This window comes from Pinus tabuliformis, chromosome 4_1 (assembly GCF_031772625.1).
Source record: "Pinus tabuliformis cultivar Carrire ecotype Pingquan chromosome 4_1, CPIR1, whole genome shotgun sequence".
Classification (NCBI taxonomy): Eukaryota; Viridiplantae; Streptophyta; class Pinopsida; order Pinales; family Pinaceae; genus Pinus; species Pinus tabuliformis.
Window position 1 is genome coordinate 200,300,597 of NC_142303.1, and position 17,893 is coordinate 200,318,489.

At 34.4% G+C, this 17,893-nt stretch overlaps 1 pseudogene; it reads left to right on the forward strand.

Annotated features, from left to right (window-relative positions):
- The first annotated feature begins 6,335 nt into the window (after positions 1–6,335).
- On the forward strand, positions 6,336–8,916 carry LOC149174915 (importin subunit beta-1 pseudogene; annotated as a pseudogene).
- The last annotated feature ends 8,977 nt before the right edge of the window (positions 8,917–17,893 follow it).

Sequence of the window (17,893 nt, forward strand, 5' to 3'; positions counted from 1 at the left end):
TAGGGCTCATCAAATCCTAATTTAAGTTGATACATTCCCTAAACAAGTCAACCTTTTGAATTCCTCCTTTCGAGACAATTTCATGACTTGAATACATCCTGAAATGATCTCTAAAGGGACCAGCACAGGTAGGCCCATGTAAGGGTGCGTTGCAGAGCAGTTAAGTCCATGCCAGGGTGCTCTGCAGAGCACTTAGGCCCTCTTTGACATGCGCTTGGCGAGATTGAGAGAAATTGACATAGGGTTTGGTGAATATTCTTATCTCTTGGACTCTTCTAGAATTTTCCCTCACTTATCAACTCCTATGAGCTCGAAAATGGATGAGGAATGAGTTAAGATGCTCCTTATCCTCTCATCCCGTTATGAAACTAGCTCAAGAAAAGATAGAAAAGGTAGATCAACGCCTTATAATTCAGCCTATTCGAGGGGGAAACCTCCTTTACATTATATAAATGAACAATTCTTGGATGATATAAATGAAAGGACCTCCTTTCTATATATAGGAGTCTAAGGGGTCATAACATAATCAGAGCTGACATAACAATAATAATGTAAGGGCACAATAATAACAATAGTGGGCTTCTATGGGGCACAATAGTAACAATATGGGCACTACATGGGTACAAAGATATAATAAGTGGGTTATACTAATAACAATAAGGGATTACACTAGTAGTATAGGGGCCTAACATGCCCCTCTCCTTCAAAAAGCATTGTCCTCAATGCTTGAGTAGTTCTTGATGCTTCTGTATAAAATTCTTGTCCTTCCATGTGGAATCTTCAGTGGGTAAGTTCTTCCACTTGATGAGATACTCTGAAATTGATCGATTTTGTAGTTGTCGGGTTCTTGTTTCTATGATTGCTCCAGGTTCCAATATGATTTTTCCTTCCTCTTCAATTTCTGGCAATATTGTTTGAATTGGGATCTTTTGCAACTTTTGAATAAGTGGCCATACTTCTTCGTCCTTCTTCCATTCATCCCTTGCTTCATTTATCCATTCTCGTTGGATAATATAAATAGCACAAAAAAATGCTTCCACATCCTCATCGTTGAAAAGTCTTCCCATTCGACAAGGTCGCCATTTTTTAAGTGCATGTAGTATTGCCAACATTTCCTTCTCATGAATAGCTTGCTTGAGATGTAGTAGTAAAAATACCCAATCACCTACATCAAAACATTTTTCACTACAATGTTTATCTACCTGTTGTTTCGTTTGATTTTGCACCGAAGTGGTGTTATCCTTTAAAAGTTGGAGAACTTGTTGTTGATGCTCGATGGATCTTTCATTGCTTGAACCTTTTTCTTCTTGATATGTCCTTCTATCTCTAGAGTTTGAGGAGTGGTAATTTCTTCCAATCCTTTACAAGATATGGTCAGATTCATTTCTTGATGCTCGATGTTATCTTTAACTTCCTGAACATTTTTCTTCTTGATATGTCCTTCTATCTTGATAGTTGGAGGAGTGGTAATTTCAAACAATGAATTACAAGATATGGTTGGATTCATTTCTTCTTTCTCGATGTGATATTTCACTTCTTGCACATTTTTCTTCTTGATATGTCCTTCTATCTTAAGAGTTTGAGGAGTGGTAATTCTTGCCAATGCTTTACAAGATATGGTCTGAGTCATTTCTTCTTTCTCTGGGGTGGGGTCCTGGCGTATATCTTCTTCTTTTGATGTTTCTTGATCCTTTTCTTCCTCCTCTTCATATTCTATGTAAAATAATTTCTTCTCAGCACACTTATGACCTTTAGTGCATTTGCTATCACAATTGTAACAAATCCCTTTTTCTCTTTTTTCTTCCAATTGTTGTGGTGTAACCCTTGTAGGTTGTGGAAGGCTAGGAGAAACAACACTTCCATATTTATAGTTGTGAGGGGTACGCTTCCTCGTTTCCATAATTTTTCTTTCTGCTATGTCACAAAGCCCTTTTACTCTTTCCAATTGTTGTGGTGTTGCTCTAAAGAAGGTGTTGCTCTTTGTATCCTCATAATGTGCTATCATTTCCTCCGTGAAAATTGACCACGTAACAAGTTGTTTACGAGAACAAGGCCCTTCGTACCATAAAAATTGATCTGGTTCTAAATATGAAGATGCAATACATACCTTTTGTAACATTTGTACACCATGTAGATCAAAATATTGCTCCATCTGAAGTATCCAATGTACTGGATCCTTGCCATCAAACTTCCTCATCTTGCTTTTTCTTGATTTTAGGAGCTCGACCTTGAAACGACTATAACTTTGTACTTTCAGATCTCTAAGTTTTGAAATTGCAACCTGTAGTATCCCTCTGTGTCCTCTTTCCAATGCCACCAGTCTGATCCAAATTGGATTCTCTAAGAAATAATTATGCACAATTTCCCAAGATGACCTGATTATAGACCTTTCCAGAAGAGCGAACTTGTATTACGTGCCACATGTCACTGTTTTGACCTTTGGATCTGAAAAATATATAAAAACACTATAGTCCGTCCTCTTTCTGTACCTTCTTACGAAATTTCAATCTGATCCCCAGAGAGAAAGTTATGACGATTTTCCCCAGGTCACCTATTTTGAATGTAATTCAGGAGTGTGCAAAAAGACCAACTTCCTCAGATCATATCTCCGCACATATCGTGTAAAAAGCTCTGAAATTCGGACCCAAGGATTAGCGCGATTTCTTCTCAAATGGGGTTTTTTTTACGACTTCTGAAACGTCACAGAAAAAATGTTATAGCGAAAATGCCACGATGACCTGTTTGGAGCAGCGAAACCCTAGAATCCAAAGCTCTGATACCAAAAGTTATGGAACCAGCTCAAGAAAAGATAGAAAAGGTAGATCAACGCCCTAGAATTCAGCCTCTTCGAGGGGGAAACCTCCTTTAAATTACATAAATGAACAATTCTTGGATGATATAAATGAAAAGACCTCCTTTCTATATATAGGAGTCTAAGGGGTCATAACATAATGAGAGCCGACATAACAATAATAATGTAAGGGCACAATAATAACAATAGTGGGCTTCTATGGGGAACAATAGAACAATATGGGCACTACATGGGTACAACAATATAATAAGTGGGTTATACTAATAACAATAAGGGATTGCACTAGTAGTATAGGGGCCTAACACGTCCCTTCCTCCATGGAACTAATTCTAAGTAAGGAAGGCCATTCAATACCCCCATTTATGACATAACCTCCCCCATATTCCTATAAATTGAGCACTCATCTAAGTGATCGGGGGTTGGACTATGTTGAATTGTAAGGAGATAATGCTGCTATGAGAATTGACTTTGAGACAAGTATTGTTATGCTACAAGTTTGTCATGCTTTTGATGTGATGTGGATGGGATCAAAGTTGGAGGAGTGACTTTGAATTAGACTTGATGGTTGTAATTCCTTCTTCTATTCAATAAAGTATTTGAACCTTTTTCCCATATGATTATCTTGTTATATGATGCTTATATATGTGAATGTATCTCATTCCTTTCACTTGTAACCAATAGACCTTTTGCTTTGATCAGTTCTTTGTCTTTTGTTGATGTTTACATGTACTTCTCAAGCGTGTTAATTATGGGAAGGAGCAATAGGATCAATACAAAGGAGAAAAGAGGAAAGTGAAACTACAAGTAGGTCTTCTCATCCTCTTTGGCTTATCTATTGCTTATAGGAAAAGGCTAAAGTGCTTTAAACTATTGTTCTAGATATGGCTACTTATCTAGAGAATTAGTATTTATTCATAGATACCAAATTCTCCAAAACAAGGGGCAACTAAAAATTAAATAAAAATTAGATAAAAAAATTAAATAAATATAAAGCATATTTTGTGATTATGTGATTCGTCATATAATGTTAACAGAGAAATCACATAGAGAACAAAGGGTTGACACCTTTCAAACCTTGATCTAGGTTCATCAATTTACCCTAGCATCTCTAAGATTTTTTTATATTTTGGTCACTTGATCTTGCTCCTCATCATGGTCATGAAACTAGATCTAGGTTTGAAAAGCTTTGACCCTTTGTTCTCTATGCGATTTCTCCTGAAAATATGAACATTAAAATATAAAACATATTTAAATAATGTCATTACATAAATGTTGGTTCATAAAAAAAATTGCATGTTATCCTTATTATGATGCATCTATGGTGGTACATAATTCAAAATTTAATTAGTAGGGTATTTAATTTTTTATCCCTTTTACCCTTGATCCTTACATGTGTAGAGATATCGTTTTCTTAGCTTATAAAGTACAAGAGAGAGGGGTCTTCCTCTTTGACATATTTGACTACACATGTTAAACAAATTAATTATTTTCTCATTGTCTAGAAAACCCCCACCACTTCCTCCCTACTTAAAACTAAATTAATTGAAAGTTAGTTATGAGTTATTATTACCACTCGTATTTAGCACCTTATTCTATTTAACCCATGGTATTGTATTAGTGGTTTAGGAGACATATTTTCCTATAAAAGGGAATTCTATGTGAATTAAGTGCATTCATAGTAGCGAAGTGTTAGTTCAATTGGTGGAGTACCCTCATTAAAGCACCATTTCTATTTGATAGGTCAATAAGTTTTGGTGGAGTCTTGTGGTTTAAGCACCTTTTCTATTTGAGAGGTGAATACCTTAAATTATTTGAAGGGAGGTTCAATTCTCTTTCCACTCTCCTACTTAGGCTTCTTGGTGGCCCAAAGGGAAATAAGTGATCAGTTCTATTGTGGATCCTGGGAGTACACATATTCAATGGAAATAGTCACGAATGTGTGTCCCCTCCCGCACTCCTGGTACTCAAGGAGAGAAATGAAGGTGTTGCTCATTTTAAAGTGTTATTTAATCCACCTATCACACTTATGTGACTATTACTATCCTCTAGTTTCTCTAGGATCTATTGCTTATTTGGAATTCTTCCAAAACATTTTATTACTTCTATATTTCAACCCATATACTTGGGTTGAGGCATTTTATTTTATGAAGAAATTGAGAAATGAGAGATATATTTTATTAATTATTAATTAATGATTTTGATTTATTTTATCCCAAAATGAAGTTTAAATTTCTTAAGCTCGTTATGAAGTATGGTATAAAACATGAAATTAAACATTCAAATCCTCTTGGGTGAGAAAAAAAATTTATATATATATATATATATATATATATATATATATATATATATATGAAGTGTGGTAAATAATAAAATTTATAACTTGAATAGATCTAGATTTACTGTTATATACCTAGGGGAGATAATATGGGGTACAAAGGGAGGTACCCAAGGGAATAATGTAATAATGGGATGGGCCACAGTAATAAATAAGGTGGCTAACCCGTATCATGTAAGGGACCGCATGTAGTTAGAAATAATGTAATGGGCCCATGGTATTAGATAGATGGTATTGAGGGAACCATGGTAATTATCCATGGTATTCTATGTATGAGGCCTATATAGAGGCTAGAGACTCCACATTGAAGGGTGTCAAGAATTATTATATGAACAGGCATATGGCTTGTGAAGTGTTCTCCTTCCTTAAGGAGTGAATGTATGGCGTTGCCATACCTTAAGGGTTTTGATACCAATAAAGAAGCATTTCTATCTATTTCTATCTTATTATTTCTTAGGTTTATTTGCATTGTCTTATATTTTCATATCAGATCCATAACAAGTGGTATCAGAGCACTTTCTTAGGCAAAAGTGGAGAATTTTTTTTATTTTTTCTAGGAACTTTTTAGGGCAGCGAATTTGTAAATCAAATCTGTATGTTTTGGGGAAAATCTGCAAAATCTAATTGCATATCTGGATTCTTTGTGAAAAAATACCCAATTTCAAAAAAAAATTAGCTGAATCAGAGTCCAGATGAAGGAGATATCGCTGATCTAAAAATCATTGGTGTCACGGCAGCGAGTTTGTGGCGCGGATCTATATGTTTTGGGGCAAAATATGAAGAATATAATTGCAGATCTGGATTTTTTTATGAAAAAATACCCAAATTCAAACAAAAAAAATAGTCGAATCGGAGTCCAGATGAGGGAGATATCGCTGATTTAAAATCAACTATTTTTCATAAAAGTTTTGTGACGGCGGGACAGTTGCAGCACAGATCTAAAATTCTAGTGCTTGGATCAGGATTTCTATCACACGGGTATGTGCAAAATGGTTGTTCCATTTCTAAAAATAGGTCATAATAGGGATTTTGAGCAATATTGACGAAATTGTGACAATTTCAAATTTTCACCAATTTTTTTTTTGATGGCGGGCCTAGATTAGAATTTGAGGGATGACCCATGGTCGAATCCCTCTTAATATATACAGAAACGAAGTTAAAAATATTTAAACCCTTCAATTCCCCATAATGTCACTGGAGGTGACCAAGATTCTCCTCAATGCCTCATCCGTGGATGGCAGGGTTTGAAAGCTCACTGAAGAGAACCTAAGACAGTTTCAGGACCATAATCTCCCAGCCTTCTTTATATCTTTGTCCCATGAACTCGTCGATGAGGATAAGCCCATTGAAAGCTGGAAGCTTGCGAGGTTGATTTTGAAGAACTATTTGGATGCCAAGGAAGTACACAGAAAAGCCCAGCTAGTTCAGGGATGGAGATCTCTGGATTCTTCTGTGAAAATGCAGATTAAAGGTTTTTTTATTAAAACCCTAGGTTCCCCTGTTAGCGATGTTGGTCACACATCCACGCAGGTGATTGTAAAGGTTGTAGGGATAATGGTGGGTTATGGTGAGTGGCCTAAGCTGATTAGGGTTCTTTTAGGGAACATGGAGGTCTCCCAGCTTGCTCATATCAAACAAGCGACTCTAGAAACCCTAGGGTTTGTTTGTGAGCAGGTTTCAAGTGAGTCCCTGGCTTAGGATCAGGTGAATTCGATATTGACAGCAGTGGTACAGGGGATGAATTCATCGAAGGCGATGGCCATGTGAGGCTGGCGGTGACAAGGCCTCTGCACAATGCCCTGGACTTTGCACAGAACAATTTTGACAATGACATGGAGAGGGATTACATCATGAGGGTTGTCTACAAGGCATCTGCTTATTCTGACTTGAGGATTCGGCAGGCTGCATTCGAGTGCTTGGTGTCAATTACGTCAATGCATTATGGGAAGCTTGCACCTTATATGTAGAATATCTTTGTGATTACAGTGAAGGTAATTAGGAAGATGAGGAGCCCATTTCTCTACAGGCTGTTAAGTTTTGGAGTTCGATCTATGACGAGGAAATCGATATACTGGAGATGTTTGGGGATGATTTTGATGGTGATTTGGAGGAGGTGCCATGTTTCTATTTTGTTAGGTAGGCACTCCCTACGCTGGTGCGGTTGCTACTAGAAGCATTGTTGAAGCAAGAAGAGGATCAGGATCAGGATGAAGGTGCTTGGAATCTGTCGATGGTAGGGGGCACCTGCTTGGGGCTTGCTGCAAGGACTGTGGGAGACGATATTGTGCCCGTGGTGATTCCATTTGTGTAAGATAACATATCTAAGCCAGATTGGTGATGCCGGGAAGAAGCTACTTATGCGTTTGGTTCAATTCTGGAAGGTCCATCACCTCAGAAGGTTAGTCCACTTGTCAATGTTGCTCTTAGCTTTATGCTTAATGCAATGAAGGATGAGAATAGTCATGTGAAGGACACCACGACGTGGACACTTAGCAGGATTTTTGAGTTTCTGCATGGTCCGACAGTGCAGACTCCTATAATCATGCAATCAAATCTACTGCCCATTCTCTCTATCTTACTTGAGAGTATGAAAGATGCTACCAATGTGGCAAAGAAATTCGGCAGTGCTTTGTATTTTTTGGCCCAAGGATGTGAAGATGCAGCAGTGAGTTCTTCTCCACTTTCTCCTTTTTTCCACAAGATTGTACATTCTCTTCTTGCTGCAGCCCACAAGGAAGATGCAATTGATTCTAGGCTTAGGGTATCTACTTATGAGAAGTTGAATGAAGTTGGAAGATGTTCTACCAAAGAGACTGCACCCATAGTAATGTAGCTTGTTCCAGTCATGCTAATGAAGCTCAATGAAACCATTGAGAAACCAAAATTATATTCGGAAGATAAGGAGAAACTACAGTCCCCTCTCTATGGCTGCTTGCAGGTTATTATTCAGAAACTGGGAGCTTCTCAGTCAACCAAGTATGGAATTGTACAGTACTCTGATCAGATGATGGATATCTTCTTGAGAATATTTTCTTATAGGAGCGCCATGGTTCACGAGGAAGTAACGTTAGCCATTGGGCAACTTGCTTATGTAATTAGTGTGGAATTTGGCAATTATATGCAAGAGTTCTACAGATATTTGGAAATGGGTCTTCAAAACTTCGAAGAATATCAGGTTTGTGCTATCACTATTAGGGTTGTTGGTGATATCTGTCAAGTACTGGATGACAAGAAGCCGCCTTTCTGTGATGGCATCATGTCACAGCTTCTCAAGGACCTTTCAAGAAATCAGCTCCATCGTTCAATAAAACCCAAATTATTTTCTTGTTTTGGAGATATAGCTTTGGCTATTGGCGAGAATTTTGAGAAATATTTGATTTATGCAATGCCCATGCTTTAGAGTGCAACAGAGATCTCAGTGCAGTCTGCAAGCCAAGAGGTTGAAATATTAGATTACAGTAATTAGCTACACAATGGAATCATAGAAGCCTATTCATGCATTTTCCAAGCTTTCAAAAGCTCCCCTGAAGTAGCATTACTAATGCCTTATGTAGGTCACACTTTGCAATTCCTCAAGAGTACTTTCCAAGATAGGGATAGGGATGAATCTGTCACGAAATCTGCAATTGGAGTTTTGGGGGACTTGGCTGACACACTAGGAAAGAGTGTTGCCCCTTTACTTTGGTGTTCTATATTTCCTAAAGACTTTATAAATGAGTGCTTGTTATTTGATGATCATGGAATTAAGGAAACTGCCCAATGCATTTAGTACTATTAGTCAAGCCCTTTTAGCCTTATTTTATGGTCTAAAATACTTTGGTTTGTTTGGCTAAATTGATTTCCTTGGGTTTCTTTTCAACTCAATTACCAGCTCCTCACTGTTTCCAATGAAGACAATGTTATGGAGTTTGCTACCATGGTTGAAATCCACTAATATTGCAAATCATCAACTTGAGATGCTGGATTCGGTCAAGAGAAACCTTAAGGAAGGAGAACACTCCACAAGTCATATGCTTGTTCATACAATAATCCTTGACACCCCTCAATGTGAAGTCTCTAGCCTCTGTAGGCCTCATACATACAATACCATGGATCATTACCATGGTTCCCTCAATACCATCTATCTAATACCAATGGCCCATTACATTATTACTAACTACTTGTGGTCCCTTACATGATATGGGTGAACCACCTTATTTATTATTGTGGCCCATCCCATTATTAAATTATTCCCTTGGGTACCTCCCTTTGTACTCCATATTATCCCCCCGAGGTATATAACAAAGATTCAATTATTTTGCACTCATTTCCATATGCAGGATCATCTTGTAGACAAGCGTTGGAATTTGCATCCAACAAGTCATCCATGACATTTGAAGAAAGTGGAGAGAGATTTTAGCAAGAATGGAAAAGAGGTTTCCATAATTGATGTGGATCAGAATGATACACAAGATGAAGTGCAGCTGAAAGAAGCGCCATTGAAATGGTTTGTAAAGAGATGGTTAGATTTTTTAACCAATTAAGGCCTTGCATTTCTCTTGATAATTGATGCAAATATTGCCTTATTGATGCATTTCCTTGTTATTTGGATGCATTTCTTTTCTCCTAAAAGTATGCTACATATTGCATGAAGCAAGATGTTGGAAAAGTAGAGTTATGTTGACTCACTTAGATGTAGCAAAGATGGAAATTTGCAACTATAAATTTGCATGCATGTTCCATTCTTGAACTTGCATGTTTACAATAGGAAGGTGTTTGAAAATGGAGTATGTTGACTCACTTTATTGTAGAAAATTTGATCATTTCATCTCTTTAAGTACTCGTACATATCAATGGGATTCTTGTACTTGTGATTGTACTTATGAGAGAGTAGAGAATTGTTATACATGCATGAGATCTAGTGTGTGCGAACAATGGACTTTTTAATAGTTTCATTGTGCTTGAATATGCATGAGTGATTGACTTATGTTGGTTGATTGCACATGTATGTTGTCAACTTGAGAATGTTTATCATTTGCACATGCATGAGTGTCAGCTTGTGTGGTCAAATTATTGTTACATGTATGTTATATTGACTTAGAAGAGTTGGTTTTGTCTCCAAATATGAAAGGGAGATGTGACGAATTGTTTCATGAGAATGTGGAATTCTTGTTGTAAATCGTCAAGTTGTTGTACATGCTTTTGCTTGACTTGAAAGTTAGTTGTTTGAAGAAGCATGTTTTGTCGACTTGTGTTTAGTTGATGGTTTATACACCAAAATTTAAGAGTACATGGCGATGTTCACATGATGTTACATTTGTTTCTTTGAAGAAGAAAAATGAAGAGGTCGCCAAGTTATACTTTTGCATGTGTGTTTTTCAAGGTTAATGGTGTTTCTTGTGACAAGATGTCGCAAGATTTTGGAAGGTTCACACTTGAGGAAGAGGCTCATGATTAGACTTCATTCTCAAATCATGACATGAGCATCATGCTAATACTGGAGGATGATGGAATCAAGAAGTGAAAGTGGACAAAAATGCCAAAAAAAATTGCAGCCATTGTAGACCATTTGATGTGTTGAGGCCAAGAAGTGAAAGAGATGGCAAATGAATTCTTCCAAATGTGGAATTTGAAACTGTGGAGGTAAAATAATGGTTAATTATTTTCTTGTTATTACTGATATTGGAACTCATTTTTGTAGTTCACTCAGATGGGCTTAACTTGGAAAAGTGGTTTCCAAGGAGAAGCTTGCATCGAATGCATGTGTTGCAAAGGAGGAACTTGAATCTCAGTGGGAAGGTCATCAATCATATTTCGAAGCACCGAGGGATCGATTTGGTACAACAAGATGTTTAATCAACAAGTAGCCAACAAGTGTTGGATTGGGTCAACAGCAAAAGGAGAACATTGGTTGAAGTGCTAAGCCATTTGTAAGGCAAGGCATGTCAATGAACCATATTGGTTTTCATGGAGATTTTTCCAAGTAGAATCAATTGATATAACTTGGGAATGAGAAGATTATTCATATCTCATTAGATAACCAACTTTTGTGGGTCCAAAAGCCTATTAGTGGGAAGGAGTGATCAAAATCTAGATTAGTGGAAAGGAGTGAGTGTATCGAGAGGCAAATTTTGCACTAGAAATATCATGGATTGCTACTTCTTGCTTCATTTGTCAATATATGTCAAGAAAAGTTGAAAATATTCAGTGATCATTATTATAATTTTTTCATTTAGGTTTAGTTCGCAGTTGGATCTAGTAAAAGCATTTATTTTGGTTGGTATATGGCATCTACATGATAAAATTTAGAGTGGCAAATAAAATTTGTGTTTTCTCTTTGATATAGCTCAGTGTAATCCAACTTATGAGTATCATTCATTTATTTGTGATATGGTTATCTCTTTTGTTTATCTAATGTAACCAGGCTTATGCCTATCATTTATTTATGTGTGATATAGTATCTTTTGTTTATCGAGGGTATGTGTATCATTTATTTCTTTGTGATATAGTTATTTCTCTTTTCTTCATATTATTAGTGATGAATGCCAAGCTAATTCATTAAATGTTTTGTTTTAACATTTTGATTGATATTCTGTAAAATTAAAATGGTTGAATTATTTTTTAATTTATTTATATATTTAAAAATAATTGAGTTATTTTTCAATTTATTTATATATTTAAAATTATATTTTAAATAAGAAAACATTATAAACAATCATATTTTAAATACCAAAAAATCATAATATTATTAAAAATATATTAAATTAACCATTAAATCAAATTTAGTGTATCACTACCATTAAATATAAAAAATTACAATAAGATAAACCTCAGTATGATACAATGGATATCAATAGAAATAGGATCTTGACAACCATGACATAAACTTTTCTTATTTGGAGGATTATTATTTGGAAAAATATTCACATTTAAAAAATGATATTCAATGGGAAATTCACTACCATTAAATATAAAACTTTACCCTAACATAACAATTGCATGATACCAACAGAAATAGAATCTTGATTGCCATGATATAAAATTTTCATGTTTAAAGGGTTATCCATTGGAAAATGTTCACATTTAAACAATGATACCATTAAATATAAAAATTTACCATAACATAAACTGTAGCATGATAAAGAAATGGAATCTTGCTTGCCATGACATAAAATTTTGTTATTTGGAGGGTTATCACTTTTAAAATTTTAAAATTTAAACAATGATATTCACTTTAACATTTAAACAATGATATTCACTGTAAAATAATTTCATTAGGAGACTTCTCCATCATAAAGTGGATGAATGACAAATTTATTTTATAAGATAATTATGCAAGAATAGTCAAGTAGTTTTTATTTAATTGTTTTGTATATGATAGGTTTATAATTAGTTTAAAAATGACTAATCATTCTCATTTAAATTTTATTTATATTTTTCAATTTTAGTAAAAAATATTTAAAAATAAAAATATAGTAAAAATTTAGATTTTCTGGGATTACTTGTTTTATTGGTAAAATAAAGATAACTAAGAGTTACAACTACTTTGTGATTGTTTGTACATACATCTTCAATCCACATCATCCATATTTAAACAAAAGTTTATGCGAGTTGCTTGAATTAAAAAAATATTTTTTCTCTTAATGGTTGTTCAGATGTGGGGGAGTTGAGGTGGTGTTACCCCTTCACCCCTAAAATAACTAAAATCTCTAACAATATCCCTCTTAGTTATTTTACCAAAGAAAAGAAAAAGGATTTTCCCCTTACAACAAAGTGTTGTTACGTTCAAAATTGTTGTTACACCATATATATACTTTAATAATTATCAAGTGAAGTGACACCATGTATCAATATGCTTACTCTTTTTTTTTTTCCATTTTTTTTTTTTTTTTTTTCTTTCTTCTTTTTTTTTTTTCTTTTTTTTTTTCTTTTCTTTTCTAAATGAAAATTCTCCTCATCCACACACTTTTACATGCCACTATTGCTCTAACTCAACATATGGTAAAGTGACAATAGATTTCCTCTTTCATGCCCATACTACTCTACATGATCCAAAACTAAATATTTCATTAAACGAAATTTCAGCTCAAAAATAAGCACCTAAGAAAAAATAAAAAAATTACTAAAATAATGCCATGTAGAGAATTTTTTGATACGTCATTTTTATTATTTTACTTTTATCAAAATTAGCCAAAAAATGTCACGTTTTGTATTAATTTTTATATTTAAATTAATTTATTATAAAAAAAATTAAAATTAAATTACCCAAATAAATGCACTTTTATCAAAATAATTATTTATATACATATATTATATTTACATTAATTTATTTACACAATATTTAATAAAATTTAAATTAGAAAAGTAAATTTAATATTTAAATTAGTTAGGCATCATTAAAAATACTTTCCACCCATGATTTACCCTTCATTAAAAATATTCTCGATATTACAAATTTTATAGAATAAGATTTCTACAGAAGTTTTTCTTATGTGATTTCTACCGAAAGACTTTGCTTAAGAAATTAGAATTGTTTCTCCATCATCTTAATTCCCAATCTGAATCCATCAATTCACATGGAAGTCGAAGTTAATGGGTGCCTTCCTTTCCTTGATATTCTTCTGTCAAGAATGGATGATAGTTCCATTTCTCACTAGGTTTTTTGCAAAAAAAACTCACATGGAACAATATCTTCATAACTTTTCTCATCACCTTCCTGCCCAAAAAATAGGAGTTCTTAATACTCTTGCCTCTAGGACTCTTAGCATTTTTTATGAGAATCACCTTGAAGAAGAAAACTCTCAAAGTTTTCGAAAATAATGGCGATAGTAGGCATCAAAGCCTTAGAGCCTTTCAAAGAGCCTGTAAAGAATATTGGGTTAAGCCTTCTCGTGATGATCATAATTCCAATGTGTTGCTTCCCTTTATCCAAAAGACCACTAATAATATTGTTCATATTCTTGAAAAGAACAAACTTTCTACTACTTTCAAACCCCTTAATACCATTAGAAATTCTCTTAGGTTTGTTAAAGACTCAGTTAACCCTAAAGACATGAAAGGGGTATACTCAATTTCTTTCTCATGTGGGGTTCCATATATTGGTGAAACTGGGCGCTCTATAAACCAAAGAATCTAGGAACATGTAGCATACATTACGCATTGTCCTTCTCATTCCTTAGCTTTAGCTGAGCATGCAGTGAAATATAAGCACCATGTTTGCATAGAGGATACTTGTGTCATCTCCAAGGTTGACCATTTCCAACATAGGAAGCTAAGAGAAGCCATTGAGATTGAAAAGCATGTGATCAATCTCAACAGATATGATGGTTGGAAATTGAGGAGGAGTTGGATTCTTGGCCTCTCCTCTTGATGATTTTCTTTTATTTTTTCTAATTTCATTCTTTTATGTCTCTATTTGCATTTATTTCTCATTTCATTTTATTTTTTCCATTCTTCTTTCTTATTTCATTGTATCCTTTAGTTATTTTTGCCTCATATTTTAATAATTAATAATAACTAATTTTAGTTTTCTTTTCCTTTTCTTTCAATACTAAATAGAAAATTAACTTTATTATTAATTAGTATATTATCCTCTTACCACTCGAATTTCATCCATATTCTTTATTCTTTGAAAATGATATTAAATTACATATTAATAATTAATAATACTACCTTTTTAGTTTATAACATTCAAATGGAATAGTAATATTTATTAAATATTATGTCCCATTAATATGGAATTCTACTACATTATAATTTTTTTTCAATTTAATTTAGTACATATTAAAATAAATAAATTTATTTTTTATATCTCTCTAGCTAATTCTTAACATTTTTTCCTAATGGCTAGTTTATAACAACTATTTCATAATGTCTAGTTTCGGGCAATGATGCTTCTTTTCTATTTGAACATTTGTGAAGATTTGCTTTTTTATATTTGTCCCGAGGATGAACCACATTAGTTGGTTCGAAACATTGACCAAATAATCTGAAAGACAGTCTTATTATCAATATGGATCACAAAATTCTAAGACCTAACAATATAAATATTATACCTACCACATGCATGGTATAACATATTCAATTTTGCCTTTGACACGATATTAGTTTGTTTTGACAAAAAAATTATTGCAATTATCCATAGTTTGATATTAGGAATTCATTTTTTCTTATGTTTTATTATTATTTAAATTTATTTATTTGTAATGTGATTGGTTGAGGCCTTATTACGGGTTGTTTAGTAACTTCCATTTCTATTAGTTACTATTCATTTGTTTTATGTTTTATTTCCATTTTATTTAACTTTTTTATTTTCTTATTTTCTTTTTCTACTATTTCTATTTTCATGAATTATAAAAGAAATTCACAATATTTTCAATTTAAAATGACTTAAATGATTTATTTATTTATTTATTAGTTACTAATTTTTTTTGTTTTTGTTTTATTTCTTTTTTATTTTTTTCCATTTTTTATACTTTGTTGAATATAGAAACAAGAAATGCTAAAAATAGCATTGTTATAGATAGAATTTCAGGATATATTCCAATTTTCATTTGTCCTTGAATCAAAATTGAGAATTAAAATTTGAATTTAGTCTCACAAGTTATTAGAAAAATAATTAATTAATTCATCTTGAGTTAATTAGTTGGAGAAATTCAAACATGAAGTCTTTCTGAAGACATGCAAGAGTTATCCCTTTGATTGAGGAAGTTATCCCTTAATTAAGGAGATAAGGATGAGTTGTATTTGAGCTGTAATTAGTTAGCTTAGTTAATTGAGTTAAGTCTAGTTAAATTAGTTCCAAACAGTTTATGGAACTAATTATGAGTTCAGTCAGTTAACGCATGCATGCATGCAACTAATGTTCTCCACATAACTAAATATTATTTCATAAATAACTCATACATTTTAGTTCAGACAAAGACCCAGTTTAGATTAAAGGACAGTGTACTCTCAGTTGCTAGAATATTCCCATGTGATTATCTCTTGCATGCAAAAGGAATTCATTCCCTGAGAATTACGCAGTTACTACAGAGATCAGAGTAGTGTGTGAGGTAAGAATCACATAGGTTACAGCTGGAGGACCCAAGAGAAACTGCGCAAGGAAATAGAAGGCTTGGAGGATAGAGGAGAAGGCATATGTGTTGTTTATTCTGTATATGAGCAATAGAGAGGTATTGTACTGAGAGCTGGATAGCTTGAGAGCTAAAGCTTAGTGTAATCCTCAGATATTCCACTTGTATGATAATACAAATAGCGAGGTTTTTAGCTAAGGCTTTCCCGAAAGTATTCTTATATGTTTTATGTGTGATTGAATCTTCTTCTCTATTATATGTGTTCTGTTTGATCTTGCTCAAAATCGATTAAGCTTCCGCAAGTTTGATTATAGAAATAGATTAAGTATTTTGCTTTAGTACATTACATAATTAGTTTAATCTACAGTGAGAATTTATACATTTTGTCAAAGCAAAGGTGATCAAAGCATAGAACAGTATACAAAGAAGGGGGAAGTTTGAAGTTTGAAGTTCTTGATTATAGGTACAAAATCGATTTCTTTTCACATCTCAAAGTTCACCAATGGTGTTCAATGGCTTGAGGCTCGAGTATGCCCTGGATGGCAGCTCAAATTACATAGCATGGAAGCAGTATTAGAGGACAATGGTTTAAAGGACTTCATTGATCAAGAAGTCCCCAAGCGAGCAATAGCCAATGCCCAAGAATTGGAAGAATGGAAGAAATGTGTGGCAAGAGCGAGGATGATTCTTCTGGAGGGAGTTCGAGACCATATTGTCTCGAGTCTCCATGGGAAGGAGACTCCATTTTCAATGTGGAAGACATTGAAGGACCTATATCAAAATAGCATTGACTAGAGGAAGGTGGCGCTGAAGGACAAGCCTCAAAAAATCAAGTGTGAAAAGGGCAAAACGATCTCTACATATCTAAACAAGCTCACCACCTACAGAGATGAGTTTGGAAGTGTAGGAATCACGATAGTTGATGATGATATGGTGAGTCTTGCTCTCCTCAGTCTTCCTGAGGTTGGCATAGCTACCAGGACTCAGTGAATGGAAGAGAGAAACTGCCAGATTGGGAACGACTCTGGTCAGATCTGATGTAGGAGGAGATCAGGAGAAGCACCAGAGATGGTTGTTCATCTAAGCATGATGATGAAGAAAATCTAGCCTTAGCAAGTAAGGTGTGGAAAGGGAAAGCGAAGGCTTCCCATTCCAAATTGAGTTCTTCCCATGGTGGGGAGAAGATTGAAAAACCTAAAGTGAGATGATTTAATTGTCATGTGGTGGGCCATTATGCAGCTAATTATCCATTGAAGAAATCTAAGAAGGCATCCTCGAAAGGATCAGATGGTGAGGCATTGGCCTCACAATTTGAATTGGATTTTACCGTCATTGCATGCATGGTTTCGTTGATGGTGGGTTGTGTTTGGTACCTAGACAGTGCAGCCTCATTCCACATGACCGCGATAAGAGTTTATTCAGTACCTTGGAGGAGAAATACCTCCAAACGTGCATAGAGATGGGCGATGATGGAAAGTACCCTGTTTCAGGTGAAGGTACAGTTGTGTTTCAGAGGAAGTATGGAGGTCCTCTCACCCCGACTGATGTAAACTATGTGCGTGGACTGAAGAAAAACTTGGTATTGGTCGCGATGTTGGAAGGCAAAGGTTATGATGTAGTCTTCTTAAAGGAAAGGCGTTCTTGAGAAACATAGCCATGGGTCATACTAAGAGGATTGGGATTCGAGTGAAG